A 15,710-nucleotide genomic window follows, 5' to 3' on the forward strand; every position below is an offset into this window, starting at 1 on the left:
AAAACCAGCAACACCTGCAGGGCATCGTCATCGCTGGCCACTCCCAAAGGCTGCTTCCTGGTCTGCATTTTCCTGATAAAGCTAATTCCTACAAAATAAAGAGGGAAACAATCCACGTGTGCTTATGTGACAAGTTTTATTTTTTGCCAAGAGGTCCTAATTCCGTATACGTACAACCGAACCTCACTGTTATTTTACAATACAAAATTTAAGGCAAAACTCAAAAAGTTATGCTCTTGTTTATTAGTTTGGCTCTTAATTATAACTTTACTGTTTAATCATTATTTAGAACGTATTAACCCATTTACTTTGTATTGCACGAATCTATTCTTGGGAACCTTGGCCCTGCTTACTTAGGACAGCTCAGAAAAGAGCAGAGTAGTCCTGGCCAGATCCCTTCTCTTTGCTATTCCTCATCCTTCCCGACTCCACTCATGAGAAGATATCATTAACCACCACACTCACCTCACCTAACCACCACTCTCAACTTACCTAACCTATACTCACTTCACCTAACCACCCCCCTCACCTCACCTAACCATCACATCACTTCACCCAACCACCACCCTCACCTCACCTAACCACAAGCCTCATCTAACCCATACTTTACCTAACCATGACCCTCACCTCATCCAACCACCATTCTCAACTCATCTAACCGTCTCCTTCACCTAACCACCATTTCACTTCACCTAACAATCCACTTCACCTAACCACTTTTCTCACCTCACCTAACCACCACTCTCAACTCATCTAACCCATACTCACTTCACTTACCCACCATATATTCACCTCACTTATCCGTAACTCTTACCTCACCTAACTGCCACCCTCACATCACCTAACAACCACCTTCATCTCACCTAACCACTTTCCTCACTTCAGCCACCACTCTCAACTCATCCAACCCATACTTACTTCACTTACCCACCACCCTCACCTCACAGAACCCATCTTCACCTCACCTAACCACTAACCTCACTTCACCTAACCCCCACTCTGAACTCATCTAACCCATATTCACTTCAACTAACCACAGCCTGCACCTTACCTAACCCACCCTCACATCACGTAACCACCACCTTCACTTTGTTGTGGAAAGCAGTTTGCTGATTTCTCAAAGAACTTAGAACTACCATTCAACCTGGCAATACAATTACTGGGTATAAACCCAAAGGAACAGAAATCATTCTACCAAAAAGACATGACCATCAAAGCCCTATTCACAAAGCAAAGACATGGAATCAATACGTTTCCATCAAAGGTGGACTGGATAAAGAACACGTGGTACATATAGAGCATGGAATATTATGCAGCCACAAAGACCGAAATCACGTCCTTTGAAGCACCATGGAGGCAGCTGGAGGCCATCATCCTAAGCCAGTTAGCACAGAAACAGAAAACCAAATACCACATGTTCTCATAAGTGGGAGCAAAACATTGGGTACTCAGGGAGGAGAAACGGAGGGAGAGGGCAAGGGTTGAAAAACTAACTGTTGGGTACTATGCTCTGTACCTGAGTGGCGGGATCAGTCAGACCCCAAACCTTATCATCATGAAATATATCCAGGTAACAAGCCTGCACATGTGCCCCCTGAATCTAAAATAAAAGTTGAAAAAAAAAAAAAGGCTGGGCTTGGTGGCTTACACCTGCAAAATCCCAGCACTTTGGGAAGCCGAGGTGGGAGGATTGCTTCTTCCCAGGAATTTGAGACCAGCCTGGGCAACAAAGTGAGACTCCCGTCTCTATAAAAAAATAGAAAAATAATTAGCCGGGTGTGGTTGCGCGTGCCTGTGGTCCTCAGCTACTGGGGAGACTGAGGTAGGAGGATCGCCTGAGCCAGGAAGGTGGAGGCTGCCTAAGCTGTGATCGCGCTACTGCCCTCCAGCCTGGTGACAGAGCGAGGATCTGTCGCATAAAAGAGAAAAAAAAGAAAGAACGAAAAAAAGTGAAAAATAATCCATACTTCCACCCTTTCTCTCATTCGACAAGTATTTACTAGGTGCCCACCACGGTTGAGAACGTGAGAGAAGCCAACAGGAACGGTGGCCTTGCGGGCCTCACACAGCGGGAGGGCGAGCCGCAGCGGAGTACCGGGTCAAGCGCGGTGCGCGGCTGTGTGGGGAAGCCAGGCCGGGTCGGACGCCCTGCTGGGGGGAGGGGAGCGGCGGCCGCATCTGGAGCCGATGGCGGGAAGCCTGAAGTCTCTAGAGGAGACCCGTCCTAAGAACCCCGGTCTTGGGGAGCCCCGTCCTGAGGGCCCTGCAGGGGGCGAGGTGTGGAGTCTTCAGGTGGCACCAGCGGGTGTGAAGCGGGCGAGAACTGGTCGGATCCCAACAGTGACTTGATGGGGGGGCCCGTGGGCCTTCCCGACGGAGATGGGAGGAAAACAGGGCAAGGACACCCGTAAGGCTTCAGCCTGAGCCCGGGCAAGCTGCAGCCATAGCGGCCCGGAGGTGAGAGAGCAGCGCCAGCCTTGGGCTGGGGTCTGGGGGTCCTGGTGGGATCTGGGGTCTTGGCGGGGTCTGGGGGTCCTGGTGGTGTGTCCGGAATTGATGGGTTTTTGGTCTCACTGACTTGAATTCAAGAATGAAGCCACGGACCCTCGTGGTGAGTGTTATAGCTCTTAAGGCGGCATGTCTGGTGCGTCGGGAGTTGTTCGTTCCTCGCGTCCAGAGTTGTTTGTTCCTCCGGGCAGGTTCGTGGTCTCGCTGGTCTCAGAAGTGAAGCTGCAGAACTTCGCGGTGGGCGTTACAGCTCATAAGAACAGTGCGGGCCCAAACAATGAGCAGTAACAAGATTTACCGCAGCATTTATTGCAAAGAGGGAAAGAACAAACCTGCCACAGTGTAGAAAGAGATCAGAACGCGTTGCCACTGCTGACTCAGGCAGCCTATACTTATTCCCTTATCTGGCCCCACCCACATCCTGCTGATTGGTCCATTTTACAGAGAGCTGATTGGTCTGTTTTACAGAGAGCTGATTGGTCTGTTTTACAGAGAGCTGATTGGTCTGTTTTGACAGGGTGCTGATTGGTGCATTTACAATCCCTGAGCTAGATGCAAAAGTTCTCCAAGTCCCCACTAGATTAGCTAGACACAGAGCACTGACTGGTGCATTTACAAACCTTGAGCTAGACACAGGGTGCTGATTGGTGTATTTACAATCCCTTAGCTAGACATAAAGGTTCTCCAAGTCCCCACTGGACTCAGGAGCCCAGCTGGCTTCACCTGGTGGATCCCGAACAGGGTCTACAGGCAGAGCTGCCCGCCAGTCCCGTGCCCTTTGCCTGCAGCCCTTGGGCGGTCGATGGGACTGGGCGCCACGGAGCAGGGGGCAGTGCTTTTCGGGGAGGCTTGGCGGTGCAGGAGCCCACAGTGCTGGGGAGGCCCAGGCATGGCGGGCTGCAGGTCCTGAGCCCTGCCCTGCGGGGAGGCATCTGAGGCCCAGCGAGAATTTGAGTGCAGTGCCGGCGGGCCGGCACTGCTGGGGTACCCGGTGCACCCTCCACAGCTGCTGGCCCGGGTGCTAAGCCCCTCACTGCCCAGGGCCAGCGGCGCTGGCCCCGCTCCGAGTGCGGGGCAGCCCCGGTTCCCGCCCGCGCCTCTCCCTCCACACCTCCCCTCAAGCTGAGGGAGTCGGCTCTGGCCTCAGCCACCCCAGAAAGGGGCTCCCACAGTGCAGTGGCGGGCTGAAGGGCTCCTCAAGCACGGCCAGAGTGGGCACCGAGGCAGAGGAGGCGCTGAGAGCGAGCGAGGGCTGCCAGCAGGCTGTCACCTCTCAGTGGGGTCCGGGGGTCCTGGGGGAATCTGGGGTTCCTGGCGGGTCCGAGGGTCTGGCGGGATCTGGGGGGCGTGGCAGGGTCCAGGGGTCCTGGTTGGGGGTCCGGGGGTCCTGGGGGGATCTGGGGTTCCTGGCAGGATGTGGGGTCCTCGTTGGATCTGGGGGGCCTGGCGGGGTCCGGGGGTCGCAGAGCACCCGGTGCCCACACCGGGCTGGGGTTCAAGAGGAAAGTCTAGGTCAGAGGTGTCCCCTGAGACTTCCTCAGGCTGAGGCAGCACTGAGGGCCGGGGCGTTCACCAAGAAATTCAATGACAAAAACGCCTGTCATGTGATTCCGGGCGTGGGTGGGCGCGGAGGGAGCAGAAAGGAGGCGATGCGGCTGCTGGGGTCGGGGAGGGGCGGCCCCATGCGCCGGGCCAGGAGGGCTCCTTCTTCCCGCATTTCACAGGAGCCCAGGTCCCCTGCCCCGGAGCCACTGGGGCCTGGCTGAGGCGACCCTGCACCTGGGCCCCGTGGGCTCGAGCGGGCCCACGGAGGACCCCCGGCTGCCCCTCTGTGCAGAGCCCTCCGGGACCGGACTGTGGCAGGGAGGGATGCAGGAAGGTGCGGAGACGGAGTGGAATCGGCGGCTCCTGAGTCAGCAGCGTCCAGGTTCGTTGTGAGTGAGGATTCTGGCGGGGTGAAAATGGACGAGACCAGAACTGTGGTCTCAAGTGGGGGCAGCGAGCTGGGTGCTGGGCTGAAGGTGGCGGCAGCCACCCGCTGTCGGGTGGGGCTTCGAGGTCGGCAGCAGCAGGAGCGCAGAGGCCTGGGTTTGGGTCCTGGGTGCGGGTCCTGGGTGCAGTGGCACAGAGGCCGGCCAGGCTGCTCTCTCGCGGCCGAGCAGTTGGTGCTGACTGAGTCTTGCCAGGTCGGCGTCCAGTTCTGAGGCGCATCCAGGGCCCTCTGCTGGCCCGGCCTTCACCCCAGCTCTGGCACCACATGGCCCCGGGGCTCTGTGCACAGCATGGGGCACCGATCCTTCCTCCTTCAGTCCCTGCAGAGTCCTCGCCTGGAGGCCCGGGGTTCCAAGCCTGGCAAGACAGGCTTTGATGAGGTGGAGGAAGCTGCTGTCCCAGCTTTGCAGGGGCCTGATGTTCCCCGCGTAGACTCTGCATTGCCACCTCTACCGAGAACCTGCCCACCTTCCAGAAGCAGGCGGTGGGAATTCCAGAAGCAGGCGGTGGGAACTCCGTGGGCCTTGGAGCCATGGCGGGCCCACTGCACCGCACCCTGAAAGCTGGGAGGGCGGAAATCACAACACGCTGTTGGAACCCCACACGATTCCTCCTGAACTAAGGCTTTCTTGGCTCTCCTAAAGGCCTGATCCCTGGGGAGTGGAAGATCTGAGAGCTGAGAGAGAAGTGTCTGGATGTGTCTGTGTTTCTGAGTTGTTCTAGGACCTCAACCCCTGGATTTAGAAAGCCTTGGACAGCGTCATGCTGCTGTTCCCTCTGCCCGCCCATCTCCCTCCCTCCCCTCCCCTGCAGTGGCTGCTACAGGAGGAACCCTCAGGAGACGGGGGCAGGAGGGCGGCCACCCCAGGCTCTGGCCCTCCGTGGCTGCTCAAATACGTCAAGCCCTGGTGTCTCGGGTCCCTTCCCTGCCCCTCTGGCCAGGGTTCTGGCTTCCCGTGGCTAGAGAGTGGAGGCTGCCCAGTTCTCACTGGGCTCCGTACCTGCCCAGACCTCTGTAAGGATTCTCTGCATTTAAGCTCTTTTCAGTTGTATCCTTGGCGTGTGCCAGCAGTGTCCTGTTGCTGAACCCTGAATCGACACACTGTTCCTTCAATGTGCAATAACATTTTTTATGAACTCGAATCCCCATAAAAAGACCATCAGATTGACCAGGAAAATTTTTCAACACTAAGGTTTTAGAACTTGAGATCGCACAAGAAACGAGAATACATCAGGGACACAGTTATTGAAAGTGCTTTGCTTGACCCGTCTCAGAAACCCTCCACCCAGAAAGTACCCTGGTTTCTCTGTGGCCCCTGGCCCACCTGTGGTTACGTTCTCCACCACAGTGTCCACTACAGAGTGCTCAGGGCTGACCCACAGATTGCGTTTAGGGAATGAAAGAAGGCACACAGAGCACAGAGCTGTGAGGTTTGACCTCCACTGAGACAGAAAACGCAGATGAAGCAAATTCATTTAACCTAACATGTGTTAGAGATTAAAAGAGGGCTGCTGGGGCAGGTTTTCCGTTAGGGGACTGCTTCCACACCGTCCGTGGGATTCCACGATGCCTGTTCCCGCACTTTCCGTGGGATTCTAGGATGCCTGCTCCCACATTGTCAGTGGGATTCCAGGATGCCTGTTCCCCCACCGTCCGTGGGATTCCAGGATGCCTGTTCCCGCACCGTCCGTGCGATTCCAGGATGCCTGTTCCTGCAATGTCTGTGCGATTCCAGGATGCCTGTTCCCGCACTCTCCGTGGGATTCCAGGATGCCTGTTCCTGCAGTGTCCGTGGGATTCCAGGATGCCTGTTCCTGCAACGTCCGTGGGATTCCAGGATGCCTGCTTCCACACCGTCCGTGGGATTCCAGGATGGCTGTTCCCGCATCGTCCATGGGATTCCAGGATGCCTGTTCCCACATTGTCAGTGGGATTCCAGGATGCCTGTTCCCGCACCGTCCGTGGGATTCCAGGATGCCTGTTCCCGCACCATCTGTGGGATTCCAGGATGCCTGCTCCTGCAGCATTCTGTGGGATTCAGGGCACCATCCCGTGGATTCCAGGACAATTGCTGTTGAACCCTTCCATGGCATTCTGGGAGGCCACTTGGCCTAGTCGGACAGCCTGTGCTCTGGGATGGCTTGGTGGACCAAGCAGATTTGTCTGAATTGCTTCCACTCCCTGCATTTTTGTGGTGCGAGAACTAGAGCTCAGTGATGATGTTTCAAGGAAAGCTTCCCTATGCTCATTACTACTTACAAAGCCTCAAAGGTGGGCTAACACATTTTAGAAAGACAATACTGATAAATACTTAGCAAGAAAACTAAATTCGTTAGTATAACTCCTCAAATAGTTCAGATAATCAAGGTTGACATCAATTTTGATCTGGGAAACTAATGTATTAATACAATTTTAGAAGGGGGATTTTTTTGCCTTGTTAAACCTCAGTAGGAAAACCAAGATCCACACTGAGTGGAACTCTCCTGTGAGTAGGCACTGGCGCTCTCCAACACGTGCCTGCCATGTGCGGATGCTGAGATCGAAGTTAATTAAACTTACATAAAATTGACACACCAGTGACTCAGTTGCACCAGCCATATTTTGATGCTCAAGGCCACATGTGGCCAGTGGCTGCCACACTGGACAAAGCAGATAAAGAACGTTCCCATCAGCGTAGACCGTTCTGTTGGCACAGACCATATGACCACCATTCACCCACACGAGAACCTTCACTCTGTTTATCAACATTTGCATGTGTGTATTCTCCAGTCTCACATAAAGGGCAGCCAAGCGGAGGCTCTGACCCATTTGAAAGTCATCATCTCTGCTGTGCAGCTGTAGGATTTATTCCCAACACAGAGCTCTGGATTCCAGGTTTGTGGGGGCAGATCCATGGGCAATGCCCAGAACTTATAAAGCATGATCTGTTTGAATAGCACTAACCTTTCCACCAATGGCCCAGAACCCAGCGTGCACGAGAAGGTGGCGCCGGCCTGAAACCTGGAAGCTACACTCATCCCGTGAGCTCAATGCTTTCAAATTTCCTCGCAACAAGAAAATGCTCCGCTCAATGTGGGTATTTTAAATCTCAAGAATGTACAATAGCTCTGATCATTACAGGATTCTAAAAACACGATGATTTCCTACTAGAAAGAAAGAATAATCCAGCAGGATGTGTTCATGATCAGAAAGGGCCTAAACTAACAGCTGCAATTCCAGGGAGCGGCTCGGTCACAGCAGAAGTTAATTCCAGCACTGATGTTGGAAAGAAGGATTTGCAAGACCTTCAAGTTCTTTCCCTGGACCCAAGATTCTGTCAAGGCCAAGGAGAAGGGCGAAAGATAATCTCATAAGTTCAAGGCTATCACTTGGGCTTGCCAAAAGGAAGCAGGTACTTTGCTGCTGCCACTTGCAATGGTTTGTGGCTGGGCAGAGCCACCGTCAGGACAGGAAGGGCAGGTGCTGTGGGGACCGCTAGCCCCTCTCTGCAGAGGTCCTTCTTGAGCAATCCAGGCTGCAGCTCCTGCATGCTAAACGCAGGGGAGCTGCCCATACCCAACTCCAGAAGTGAACAGCAACTGGCTCAGAAATTTAAAAACACTGAGGCCAATGGTGTGTTTACTGAAAATATCAAGCACGTCCTAGAACCTGGCCTTAGATATGAGTATTACTAACCCTGCCCCCACAGTGTGTAGACAGTGTGCTAAGACCCGAAGCAGCAGGTCCTCACTTCTGAGAGGGGAGAGTCAGCCCAGCCCCGGGGTTCTTGCCCCTGGAACTCAAGGCCCTTTAAAAAAACAGCCCCTCTCTTTTCACATGTTTTTCCTGTAAGGGGAATAGAACTAATTAAAATCTGTCAGAGAAATCATGCACGCTCAGCATTAATGGCAAAGCCATCTGACCTCAAACCCAGCGTTCTTTCCCCTAGAACACCGTCAGCAGCTGTGACCCATTTCTAATTAGCCACCAGCGAGGGCTCAATGCAGGAAGAGGGTTCCCACACGGCCAGCATGTGTTCTGTGTTCCAAAGCATGTGTGTTTAGAAGTGGGTTCTCTGTTCTCTTGTTCAATTCCGGTCAGCACAGACAGCCCTGGCACCCATGACAAAGCCTGCTGGGGCTAGGGCAGGCCTGAGTGTGAGGGAGAAAGCAGATCCCACTGCTGGCTGCTGTGACGTTCGTTGCAGGAGTGGTGCTTCTGGATAGCGGGTGCAACAGCACGGCCTCAGAAAGAAGGAAGGGTCTGAGGAGGGTTCTGAAGGCATCTCCACAGCTGTGACTGAGGCCATTGTCCCCTTTCTAATTTCCTTTCTGAGACATTCCCATGGGGACCAGAGTGGAATGGCCGCTCTTCAACAATTATCTTGTGATCAAAGTTCAGACTAAACAGTCAGAAAACGGTGTTTCAAACCTACCAAAAGCATAGAAAACAATATAAGGAGGACACACAGCTACTAACAAACAGCAGAAAGAGAACTGCAAGGGAATAAAATCTCAGTGGGTGCCGGCAGGCCCCTGTCTCTGGGCTGTGCAGCACCATGGCCTTAGGCTTCACTGAGCCGCGTGAACCATTCTGGTTCCTGTACCTCACTGGGCAGCCTTAATCTGCAGGTACTCCTCACAGTTTTTCCATCTCCCCGCAGGCTCCTGGCTGTGTGGTGTCCGCTCCACCTGTCTCGTTTCACTACCGCCTCAGCAACTGTGCTCAGGGGCTCATGGGGGCCTTTCTCCCTGCTCACTTTTTCTTCCTGAGTCTCAGTTCTTCCTCCTGTGTCGTTTCCCCTGAACTACCTTTTCCAGGTGCTCCGAGTGAGAGTTGCTGGCTGGGGACCCTGCCAGTCCCTGCTTTCTGGAATCCACGTGCAGTCTGGCCGGGTATGCACTCCTGGAACGAACGGCTGTAGGCCCCGGACAACAATGCACCTGCTGCGCTCCTCCTCATGTGTTCGGAATCCATCTCTTGTCTCCAGAACTTTCCAGACCCACCACAATTGTCTGGCCAGATATTTCCTTTTATTCACTGTATTTAGGGTCTTCAGGCTTTCCGAATCTGAGGATTGGAGCCTCACAAAAACTCTGGAAAACCTCTACTAAGCCTGCGACTGGCCTCGGGCAGTCCTGGTCTCCGACCCTGTTGTTTTCTGTCCCTCTCTCTGCCTGCATCTGGGCTGGTTTCTCTGTATGGATCCTTCCTGGTCCAGAACCCTCTTTGCATCATGTCTAATGTGCTGTTTAATGCACCCACTCCATTTTTCCCCCCAAATAAGGGAAACTCATCTAACCCATACTTTTTAGGGTATCTTGTTTCTGGTTCACACTTTCAGCCCCAGTTCCCCCTTTTAAAAAACATTTTAAATGCATTTATTTCCTTTTGGTGCCTGATGATTTCCTGAGCTGAAGATTGGGTGTAATTTTACTGTCTGTCGTTGGCTAATTCTTGTTCATGGTGCTTCTTCCTTCTGTAGTTTGTCAACCTGGAAAGTGAGCTGATGTTTGCAGTTTACCCATGGGAATTTTTTGAGGCCTGGTGGGCATTTCCCTCCAGACAGAACCTGTTTGCTCTGCCTGGTACCCCCTAGTGCTGCCCATTCAGCAACAGCTGATGCCAAAGTCTCAGCTCAGGGCTTCTGCATCGAGGGTAAAAAGGAACTTGCCCTTTAGGAGGGCATATCCATGGTGAGATTCCTGGGAAGGACCTTAAAAATCTTTTTTGTGGAAAGCAAAGGCATATAAGGCAACTTTCCCAGGTGTCCCAGGGTCAGATTCCAAGCAGCCGCCCTGCATCCAGGACCGCACAGAGGACTCCGCACACGCCCCAGGGCCTGGTGCCACCACCGCGGTCACTCTGGTTCTCAGCTGTTTTTTTTTTTTAGATTTTCTTACTTTCCTGAAATCCCAGCTGTGCATTTTAAAGGATTATTGTTATGTTTTATTTAGCATTTTGGGATGATTTGTGGTGGGAGTTGTTTATCCCCAGTTTCTCGTATAAGATTTGTGTTTCTTCTGAACGTGTTTGGTATCCTTGGTTAATTTAATTCATTCTATCCAGGACATTCATGGACGCTTAATGGGATGCAGACACCATGCAAGGCATTGTGGGAAACACGGCAGTTACTAACAGTAGAGGCCCCACAAGTCACTCGGCCTGTATTTTACCACAGGAACTTTGTTTCGTGAACTGTCCCACAAGACAATCAGTGAGCTGGAAAGTGAGATGAATATGAATTAAAATTTGTGTTTGTCTTCACTAGAAGAATAGAAAGGTCTACATTTCAAACTATGTGAGTTTGCTTAAAGCTGGTTTTGATTTTACACATCCCGTGCTTTCAATCATTTAAGAAGGCTTATTTGGTTTCTTGCAAAAATGCCTCCATTAAGGCCTTGGGGAAGCGAAGCAGACCCTGTGGTGAGTGCTGAAGCACACACAGGTGGGAAGGTCCTGTCAGAACCTCGGCAGCGTGGCTCAGCAGTACGCAAAACGGCGCGCCCAGAGACTGGCTGACCGTGGCTTCACCACGCAGGTCATTACCAGCAAGAAATCCTTCCCGTAGTCAGTTTTTAAAAACATGAGGCAACTCACAAGAAAACCACCAGGCTACTGTGTTGCAGGAGGTGGGTTGAGCAACTTCCAGGGTTTTTCTGGGTTGCATAGACATTCACTCAACCTCCTGTAATAAGCACCAATGTTTAGAACATGGTCATGAGGAACTGTGCACACTTTTCCATCTTCACTGTGAGGTTAAGTTTATCTTCATTAGAGGTGGCCAAGCCAGCTCAGCAGTTTCAAGAACTGCACAGAGGGTCTCTTCCTAGGAGGCCTCTGCCTCCGGACTCCAGATCCTTCCCCAGCTCAGCCTCGCATCTTGGTTTCCTTCCTCCTGGGTCCCCAGGCAGACCCTTAGCCTTGGACCCCTCAGAGAGTGCCTGTCCCCATTTGGGGCCTTCAGAGAGAATCTTGGCTCTGAGCATCTCCCTGGCACTGGCTTTTCCATGGGCACTGTGTTCTGTTCTTCATGGTTCCTCAGTTGTGCCTGGAGCTCAGACCCACAGCCCCATCAGCCTCATTCAAAGGCCCAGGCCCCCTCCTTGTCCAGAACAGGAGTTCATTTCAGTGGTAATGAGTGAACCTGTCCATATCAGAGAGACTGTTCACAGGAGAACAGGTGCAAAGAGTTTTCTCTTTAACTTTAGATCCAGAGGAGACTTCTGGTAAACTGGAATTCATAATATACAAAGTAGCCACAAAAAGTGCAGTCACGCTGCACAGAGCACGGCTGGGAACCCTGCAGCACCTGCTGGATGAAGGCACGATGGTACTGGCAGGTAAGAAAACACACATCGCTAGACTAGCAACAAAATCCAGAGTCCCATGTCTCTGAAGCTTGCAGAATGACACTTATGACTATAAAATTTTAAAGAGCAAGAAAATTAACAGTCAACTTATTTTCCAAATAAACTCAAAAAATAAAATTAAAACTAGAAAAACAGTAAACATCTGAAAAAGAGAAAATGATAACATTTCAAAACATTGTCAAAATTATGATCAGTGGCATAATTACAGCCTTAAATACCTTTGTTAATAAGAAAATAAAGCATTCAACTAAAAAGCCAGAAGAATGATAAAACAAGTCAAGGAAAGCAAGAAGAAGGAAATTATAATAATAAGAGCACAAAAACGAAAGACACAGAAAGTTACCTGCTTCTTGGAAGACAGGCCCATGAGGCCCCAGGCCTTGGTTTTGTAATTATTGATGTATATCCAAAATGCCCAGAACAGTGCTTGGCACACAGGAATACTCAGGAAATATTTATTAAGGAAAGTAAATTTTAAAAAATGGTCAGATTTACAATAACCCACTTTTTTGGTATAGCCTAATAGAGTAGATATATTTATGAAATATCAAAACAAGAAAAATAATGAGAAATGTTATTTTACACATTTTAATTAAAGTGTGATGCACAACTCTGTGCTAACAAAGTCAAAACTTCAATGAAATGGTAACATTCTGGGGCTGTAAACATTTCCAGAACAGATTTAAGGAAAAGCTAAAAAACACCAATAACCAGAAGAGCTATTTTTTAAAAGTCTGTGAAATATAAGTTGTAAAAATGTTAGTGAACCCAGGAGTTTTCACAGGTGAGTTCTTTTCATCTTCTAAGGTACACATTATTCCTAGGATATAAAAATTGTTCCAGAAATAGTAACAAATAAAAAGCACAACATCTTATTTTTAAAGCTAGCATAAGTCTGATGTCAAAAGCAGACAATACACTGAAACAAACAGTAATAACTACAGACTAATTTCACTTATAAATTCAAAAGGAAAAATCTCAAAATATCAAGGATAAAAGAAGATCAATTTAGAAGTATATTAAATACACACACCTCAATCAAGTAGATTTTCCCCAGGATGCAAAGATGACGCATGCTTGCAATTAGTACAATACATTGCATCCATATGTCAATGAAAAAAATGCTTATCCCAGTTGACATTCACTTGTCCTTGTTTATTTATTTATTTATTGGAGACAAGAGTCTTGCTCTGTCACCCAGGTTGGAGCGAAGTGGCCCCATCTTGGCTCACTGCAGCCTCTGCCTCCCGGGTTCAAGTGATTCTCATGCCTCAGCCTCCTGAGTAGTTGGGATTACAGGTGTGTGCCACCCCACCTGGCTAATTTTTGTAGAGACAGGGTTTCATCATGTTACCCAGGCTGGTCTTGGACTTCTGAGCTCAGGCGATCTGCCTGCCTTGGCCTTCCAAAATGCGAGGATTACAGGCCTGAGCCACCGTGCTCAGCCTGTCCCTTTTTTTTTAAATTGAATAGAATTATAATTTCTTAGGTCTCATTAGAACAATTCCTTTCAGGCACAGGCAGTGCCACATAGAGTGGGGGAGCCCCAGGGCAGAACTCTACGCCTCTTCTGGGCTGTGGAGCTGTCTGTCCACCTAAGGGAGACATGGAACCTTTTTTCTACAGGAAGAAAATGCACACAGGCATGAGCGCACAGACAGACAACTGTGCACACAATTCTGGGGGCTGATGGAATCAGAGCCCTGACTAGAAATTTCTCATTAACATTAGCAATGTCCACTCCTGCTTCTACCACAAAATGTTTTTCACATTTTAATCAATAAAATAAAACATGCAAAATGAAATTTTTTACACATTAGAAAAGAAAAAAAACAAAACTGTTGCTTGTGGATCATGTAAGTCCATACTCAGAAAAATCAAGAGAAGTCAACAGAAATAATCAGTGAAACTATCAAGTAAGTTTAATTAGGCCTCATTCAAAAGAGCTGCACAAAGGGTAAAATATCTAGGAATAAACTGAGCAGAAAATGTTCTGGGCCTAAAGTGAGGAAACTGAAGCACTTCCCCAAGCAACAGAAGAGAAATCCAAATAAAAGGGAGACAGACCCATTTCTGTGTGAAAGACTCAGCTTGCTCAGGACATCATTTCCTATGTTGGAACTTAACTTTTTGGTGACGGTATCAAGAGGTGGGGCCTCTGGAAGGTGATCAGGTTGTGAGGGTGGAGCCCTCATGAACAGGGTTAGAGCCCCTTTTCCCTCCACCTTGTGGGAGCATCGTGAGAGGAAATGTGGTCTCACCAGACAAGGAATCGGCTGCACCTCGATCTGGGACTTCATAGCCTCCAAAGCTTGAAAAATAAATTTCCATTTTTCATAAGCCATCCAGCCTATGGTATTTGGTTATTGCAACGTGAATAGACTAAGATAATATAGTATTAAAAATTGTTCTTATGACTAGAAATCTATAAGAACTTGTTTTTCTGGCTGGGAGCAGTGGCTCATGCCTGTAATTCCAACACTTTGGGAGGCTCAGGTGGGAGGACTGCTTGAGGCTAGGAGTGTGAGACCAGCCTGGTCAACACAGTGAGACTCTGTCATAATGAACAAACAAACAAACAAAAACCCAGATAAAAAAAGAACTGGTTTTTCTTAAGCCAATAGAAAGAAACCAACGGACATGTATGAAAAACTGGGTACCCATCATGCTCGAGGTGCCATGAGACAGGTAACTTGGGATAGGAGCATCTCTATGTCTATGAAAAGTGAACTCAATGGATACATTATTTAGTTGAAATTTAAATAGCTTGGCTTGGCTTTTGGAGTAAAGATAGGCTAAGAAGCCTCTTGTTCTATGTTAGTCTTAGACTACATGACTACATGTGGCCTTTGCAGATGCTTTTGAAAAGTTTAGGATCCCCCCATTATCACTGTTAAATAAGAATAAAAATGGAGGCTAGAACTGACCTTTGCCTGTGAGCCAATGGCCTACCATCAGCTCAGCTCAAAATCTACAGGTGTCCATTTACCCACTTAAACTGTAAACCAATTTTGAGCTTTATTTCTCTGTTGAAACACCTCAGCACATTGTAGGCAATTAGTGACCCAAGTAATTCACTCAACCTAACCAGTGAGACTTAAAAGCTTATGAACTTCCTCTTTCATAGCATATAAACCTTGCTGTAACCATGAGACAAGCTTCTTACCACTTTTGGCTTTGAAGTCTCCCTCTTTGCAAACAGTTTGTTTCTCAATAAAATCTTCATATCATATTTTTGGTGTCAGGAGTGGGAACCAAAGAAGACCCCTGATGAGCCCTGAGGCCAGTGAGTAGCCCAGGGCCGGCACCCACGGACCCACTGCATCGGTGAGTAGCCCAGGGCCAGCACTCACGGACCTACTGCATCAGGGAGTAGCCCAGGGCCAGCACCCACGGACCCACTGCATCGGTGAGTGGCCCAGGGCCAGCACCCACGGACCCACTGCATCGGTGAGTGGCCCAGGGCCGGCATCCATGGACCCACTGCATCGGTGAGTAGCCCAGGGCCGGCATCCATGGACCCACTGCATCGGTGAGTAGCCCAGGGCCAGCACCACGGACCTACTGCATCAGGGAGTAGCCCAGGGCCAGCACCCACGGACCCACTGCATCGGTGAGTGGCCCAGGGCCGGCATCCATGGACCCACTGCATCGGTGAGTAGCCCAGGGCCGGCACCCACGGACCCACTGCATCGGTGAGTAGCCCAGGGCCGCACCCACGGACCTCTGCCTCGGTGAGTGGCCCAGGGCCGGCATCCATGGACCCACTGCATCAGTGAGTAGCCCAGGGCCAGCACCCACGGACCCACTGCATCGGTGAGTGGCCCAGGGCCGGCATCCATGGACCCACTGCATCA

The 15,710-nt window shown here is 50.3% G+C and overlaps 1 protein-coding gene across 3 annotated transcripts in view; it reads right to left on the bottom strand.

The window, feature by feature from the left end:
- The window catches only part of VIPR2 (vasoactive intestinal peptide receptor 2), a 113,512-nt gene that overhangs the window by 29,603 nt on the left and 68,199 nt on the right, over positions 1-15,710 (bottom strand). The window lies entirely within an intron of this gene.

Source organism: Nomascus leucogenys, chromosome 13 (assembly GCF_006542625.1).
Source record: "Nomascus leucogenys isolate Asia chromosome 13, Asia_NLE_v1, whole genome shotgun sequence".
Classification (NCBI taxonomy): Eukaryota; Metazoa; Chordata; class Mammalia; order Primates; family Hylobatidae; genus Nomascus; species Nomascus leucogenys.